The 6013-nt window shown below is 58.7% G+C and overlaps 1 long non-coding RNA gene across 4 annotated transcripts; it reads left to right on the forward strand.

Annotated features, from left to right (window-relative positions):
• Window positions 2707–5765, forward strand: LOC108633915. 4 transcript variants are annotated; one of them, XR_001917288.1, is made up of 3 exons: window positions 2707–4398; window positions 4972–5109; window positions 5422–5765. It is a non-coding gene; the product is annotated as an uncharacterized LOC108633915 (long non-coding RNA). The 4 variants fall into 4 exon arrangements; XR_001917286.1 differs by having other exon boundaries at window positions 2707–2948; window positions 4340–5109; XR_001917287.1 differs by having other exon boundaries at window positions 2707–2777; window positions 2908–5109.

Here is a 6013-nt window from a genome sequence, read left to right on the forward strand (position 1 = left end):
CGGGAGAGCTCGCGCACTCGGGGGGGCCGGGCGATGGGGGCCCAGGGGCCGTGGGGTGGCGGGACCTGCAGAGCACGGGGTGGGGGGAGAAGCGATGCGGAGAGAGGGGTTTGGAGGATGGGCAGGTGTGGACCAGCCCCTCAAACCTCTCCCTCCCCGCAGGTTACACCTAGTTCTTCAAGGGCGTCCACTTCTGGTGCTTCCTCAAGGGCATCATCAAATCCGAGCCAGACTCCCCCAACCCATGCGTCCCAAGTTCCTGGACTGCCTCGCCCCCAGGGTGGGCCTTCCGGCCTCCAGACCGCCCAGAGCGACCCTTAAGCCCGGAGACTGCGACTGTCAGTGCGTGTCAGTTCGGGATCAGTCAGGCTGCAGGGCGGCCTTAGGTGCACCTCCTGCCTCTCCTGTTCCTGCTTGTGGGGGGCCTGGCCTCCCCCTGAGGGGGACCGGCTGCTGCGTGGAAGGAAACGGATCGCCCACGGGGCCCCCGCGGGTTGTGGCTGTGGGAAGTCTGTCCCAGGGGCAGGGCTCAGCCAGGATGCAGCTGGGGATGCCTGTGGAACTAAGTTCAGGAGGCTAGAAACACAGGGCCGGGTTTGGCACTGAATGCGCTGAGTGCGGCCTCCTGGGCCTTCCTTCCTCCCCTGCCCCTGGCCATGACCGCGCAGAACTCTCCTTTTTCCGGAACACCTGGCCTTTCCCAGAGCTCAGGGGGCTGAATTCCTGCAGCCCCGCCCCACCTGCCAACAGCAGCTGTCCCAAGTGCTTGGCTCTTTACAGGACAGCCCCATCTCCCCTTACTGAGCCGGCTCTCCAGCTCTGCTCCAACGTTTCTCATACTGTACTGCCTCCAGGAAGTGCCAATTGAAGCACATTGGTGGGGTCCCTAACCCAGCTCTGAGACCACCCCTGAGCATCTGTCCCAAGTCCAGGGTGACATCCATGGTTCACAGGTGGGTGATGCTCCTGAGACGGCCCCTGTGGGCCCTCCTTGATTCTGGTCAGCATGCTGGTACCAGAGCCACCCACATTCAGTAGGCCAGCCTCCTGCTCCTAAAACACCTCTCCCACCTCCACACCTGAGCCTCTGCCGTCCCCTCCAGAACCCCTTGGCTGCCATCGGCTCGATGCTGGTGGGAAGACAGTGGACTGGTCCCCTCTCAGCCTGGGGTCACTGCCTCCTCAGTGCTCCTGGGTGACAAGTGGGTGGAACCTGCTTGACTTCAACATCTAGGCTCCACTGCACTGTGCGTACTTAGTCGCTCAGTCATGTCTGACTCTTGCGGACCCCATGATTGTAGCCCACCAAGCTCCTCTATTCATGGGAATTCTCCAGGCAAGACTCCTGGAGTGGGTTGCCATTCCCTTCTCCAGAGGATCTTCCCAACCCAGGAATTGAACTGAAGTCTCCTGTATAGGCTGGAGCCACTGACTGCACCACCAGGGAAGCCCAAGAATACTGGAGCAGGTAGCCTATCCCTTCTCCAGGGGGTCTTCCCCACCCAGGAAACCAACCCGGGTCTCCTGCATTGGAGGCAGATTCTTTACCAGCTGAGCTACCAGGGAAGCTCCTATGGGTTTTTAGGGATCCTTAACGGTCAACGCAACTTACCTGAAGGCACATTTAATTTTTGAGTTTGAATTAATAATCAGCTGCTAGCATTTTCACTATGAATTAGTTACCAACGTTCCACAAGAACAGGTTTCCTGTTTTACTCTAACATCTGGGATTTTAAGTTTTATTCAATTTTAATTAAAAAGGCGAATACGCTGGAGGATATTGCACTGATCACGGGGGTAGACTCGAGAGGAGAAATCACTCCAGGATGAGACTGGTTGGCCTTGCCCACAGTTGGCTTTAATAGCTGTCTTTCCCCGACAACACACACACACACACACACCCCGACAGACAGACAAACAGTGAGCCTTGGCTGCACTGGGAGAGAACAAACGTGTGTTGCTGAGACCCAGGTCTGTGGCTCTTTGTTATGGCGGCCCTGGGTCTCTAAGACAGACACAAGGCCATGGCTGTGTTGGGCTGTGAGGGGCTGTGGTCTCAGGGGGAGGTGGGCCAGGCTGCGAGAGTCAAGCCCTGTGGGGATGGCCAGGGCCAGGGAGACTCCTGCCACTGTAGCTTGGGACTGAAGCGCCCCCCATGGGGCTCAGGAGACCCTGGTCATTGGGGTCAGTTGGTCAGCAAGGCTCCCTTCAGACCCTCCTGGGCCCCATCCTGTGTGTCAGGCAATCAGGCCTGGCCCCTGCCCTGGATGCTGGGGCCCAGGGGAGAGTCTCCAGCCCAGGGCCCTTGCAGGTCCTGTGACTTCCTGAGGGCAGGGCGGCTACAGAAGCTTCTCTGGATGTGGAGTGGGGTGCAGTCTGTTCCAGGGCCCTGGTCGCCTTCCCCTGTATCTTAACCCCCAGCCGGTTGACATCCTTTTCTGGAGCTCCTCAAGCTTCCTCAAGGTGCTACCCCAAGTCTGGATTTTACCCTGGCCCTCCCTGCCCCCAAGTTGATGGGTTGAGGGTGGGGGGTGAGGCCCTAGCTGGGCTCAGAGACTCCCTCCCAGCTCAGGGAGGAGGGGCCTGACCAGGGACCCTGAATGTCGGGTCACGCCCTCCCCGCCCAGGCCCCGCCCCTGCCCGCTTCCTCTGCTCTGCGGTGGCTCCACACCCCCCGCCCCTGCCTCCTCTGCCCTTTGTCACCGACTCTCAGCGGACGCTGAGTCTGGACTGCTCAGCAGTGGCCTGCTAGCTGGGGCTCTGCCGCAGGGTCTCAGGTGAGGGGCTCCGGGGCGCCTGGGGAGAGGGAAGAGGGGAGGCCTGCAGGCAGAACGCGCTCCAGGGCGGTGGGCAAGCCTGCTTCTCCAGAGCACTTTTCCTCGCACCCTTCCTCCCACCGCGTTACAGCGGCAGAACCAGAGCCCTGGAGCAGCATGGCTTCCGCTAGGGTGAGTGACAGCAAGAGATGGGGGAAGGCTGGGCCCTGGAGAGTCCTATCTCCCCTGTCCCCTCTCCCATCAGCCCATCCTCCACCCCTGCTGACTGGCCACTTGCATCTGCCTCTGTCCCACCCTCCCTGGGCCAAAGTGGGGGACCCTCCGGGGAGATGGGCCTTGAAGGCCTGTGGCCCCTGCAGTCAGCAGGGTCCCCTCTCACCTGGATCCGGGGTGGCGGCGGGGAGTGCTCTGCTCTCTCTACCCCGACATTCTGAACAGCTCCTGACACAGACCCTATACCCGCCCTTTGCTCTGAGCCCTCTCCTTTATTTCTTTTGGAAAGTTCTCAGCTGGACTTCAACTATTTATTTTCTCTCCATTTCTAAAAGAGTTTGTGCACAAAGATTTCTCTCTCTCTTTCTGTCTCGTTCTCTCTCCCTCTCTTTATTCTAAGTTTTAATTTTGTGTGGGAATAGAGACGAGTAACAACGCTGTGATAGTTTCAGGTAAGGAGCGAAGGGACTCAGCCGTGCATATACCCGTATCCATTCTCCCCAGAGTCCCCCCGCCCTAGAGCCCTATCCTTAGGCAGCAGGTCCTGGCTCTGGGGAGGCATTCCTGCTGGAGGACAGGTATGGCAGCAGCTCTGTGGAGGTCCTAGTGGGCCGGTCTGGGCTGCAGAGGACTGAGGAACCAGAGTCATGGGACATGGAGTCATTTTAGGAACTAGAGTCCACATTCTGGTGAGAGAGCTGCAAATGGAGGGTCTCCAGAGTCAGAGGACTCAGTCGTCTCTCGGGACCCTTTCTACAGCCTGGAAACCCGGGAGCAAAGGCGTGTGGTTTTTCTCTGGAAACTGAAAGCATCCCTCTCAGGGCCTGGATCAGCAGTTGAAGGCACGCTAAGCTTTCCCCCTGCACTTTGCACCACTCCCCCACCTCAATTCAAGCATGATAGATGCTCAGGGGCTCTGGGCCATGGCACACCGGTGTCTCGGCGTGGTCATCTGGGCTGACCCAGGCTGAGCGGCCAGGCCCTGTGAGAGCAGGATGCGGGCTGCAGAGTGTTCCCACGGACCAGCGAGGTGTTTCCTTGCCCAGTCGTGTGTGATGCTGGGCTGACAGGATGGGCCCCCCGGACACAGGGTGTTCAGACAGGAGCCCTGCACTTGCTGTGAGCCGCACTGACCACCCCGGGCCAGGAGGGCAGCGGGGACAGTGCCAGATTCCGCACCATTATGTGGAGTCTTTGGGAGGGGTCTGTGGGGCGCCTCCCACCTCCATAATGGAGTCAAGTGTCTGGAGGGGAAGGGGCTGGGGGCCGGCGTTCTGTACGTTCAGAGGTTGGGAAGACTGACCACTGACTTCAACCAGGAGTGGAGACTGCACACTTCCTTTCCCCAGGAGGAACTCAGCGGAGACCCTTTTGAATTCCTGGATAATACCCTCAACACAACCTTTTGGTGAGTAGGAGCCACTGTCTCAGTGCCTTCCTTCCCCTCTCCACTGGTCTCTCTTGTCCCTGGGGCTGCTGCAGGTGCACAGAGGTCCAAGGAGTGGGGAATGAAGGGGGGTCCCTGAAATCTCAGGTGGTACAGCCTTGCTGGCATCAGCCTCCCCACTCAGCGCATAGTGGCCAGAGCCCTGGACTCAGCTTCCTGCTCTGAGCCCCGTGGGCCTGGTGCTGGGTTCAGAGGCTAACCACCTACAGGCAGGTACAACCAAGCACCAGGATTCGTTCTTCGAGGGGAACCGAGGGGCCAGGCCCAGTCTCTGGGAGAAGTCTTTGGGTCTGCAGAGCTGTTGATTGGAAGGCAAGCAGTTTGCATTCATGGGCTTCTGAATCCCAGCGTCTCCCAAAGGCTGGGAGGCGTCAGTCAGGTCAGGACCAGGGTCTGCCTTGCCCAGGGCGGGTCCTGGACAGCCGCCCATTCCTGCAGGAATCCCTGCAGGGTCCAGTCCCTTGCTTAAGGAAGCGCCGCAAGGACTGTGCCCCAGATTCCAGGACGCTTGCTCTCTGTCTCTCTGGATTCCAGAATCCGGAAGAGAACATCTGGGTCAGAGCCCTGCGGTGGTTCCAAGGCATTCTGCAGAGTCTCCAGCAGCGGTGTTGGGATGTGCTGACCTGGCTGCAGGAGAAGGCGGTGGCCTTCCTAGAGGCCGTCTGCAGTGCGGTAAGCACCGTCCACAGAGTGCTGAGTGATTTCTGCTCCTCTGTGGGGCAGCTGTTCTCAGAAGCCTCATCCAGGTCTAGGAACCCATGCTGTGGGTTCTCCCAAGTCTGCTGTTGCTTATTTGACATATGCTTTCTCCTGGAAACATTCTTCCCAGGAGTCTTGCAGGAGTCTTATACCTAAACCTGTGACGTGTGGGGGCTCCTGTAGCCCTGTCTTCCTCCCCACCTAAACGACTGAACCTCCCAACCCCAGGCGCAGAGCTTTTCCTTCCAGCTGTGCCTAAGAAACACCTCTACTTTCCAAATCCAGGTGCCCTTCAAGGATATCAGAAGTTCCACTGTGTCCCCAAATTCCTATGCTGAAGTCCTCTGAATGCCACGTCATCTGGAGGTGGTCTTTACAAGGAATCAAGGTAAATGAGGTCCTTGGGTGGGGCCTAATCCATTATGACTGGTGACCTTATGAAAATGGGGATTAGGAGACACATACACGTCTGGAGAGGGTGCTGTGTGGACGTGGAGATGGCCGTCTACAAGCCTAGGAGAGACCTGGAACACAGGCTTCCCTCAGGGCTCTCAGAGGATCCATACCTGCTGACACCTTGATCTCAACTTCTAGGCTCCACCGTGAGAGAATAAATGTGTGTTGTTGATACACGGGCCTGTGGTTCTTTGTCATGGTGGCCCTGGGCCTGGAAGACATACGAGAAGGCCATTGAGATGCCGGGCTGAGAGAGGCTGTTGCCTCAGCAAGGAGGCTGGCCAGGCTGTGAGTGACAAGCCCTGTGGGGCAGCCCAGGGTATGGAGAGACCTGCCACTTTGCTTTGGATCGACGGGCTCCCGGAGGGCTCAGTGCCCAGACGGCCTTCATTCCCTCCTGAAGGCCCAGTCTGTGTGCCAG

This window comes from Capra hircus, chromosome 25 (assembly GCF_001704415.2).
Source record: "Capra hircus breed San Clemente chromosome 25, ASM170441v1, whole genome shotgun sequence".
In the NCBI taxonomy this organism is placed as follows: domain Eukaryota; kingdom Metazoa; phylum Chordata; class Mammalia; order Artiodactyla; family Bovidae; genus Capra; species Capra hircus.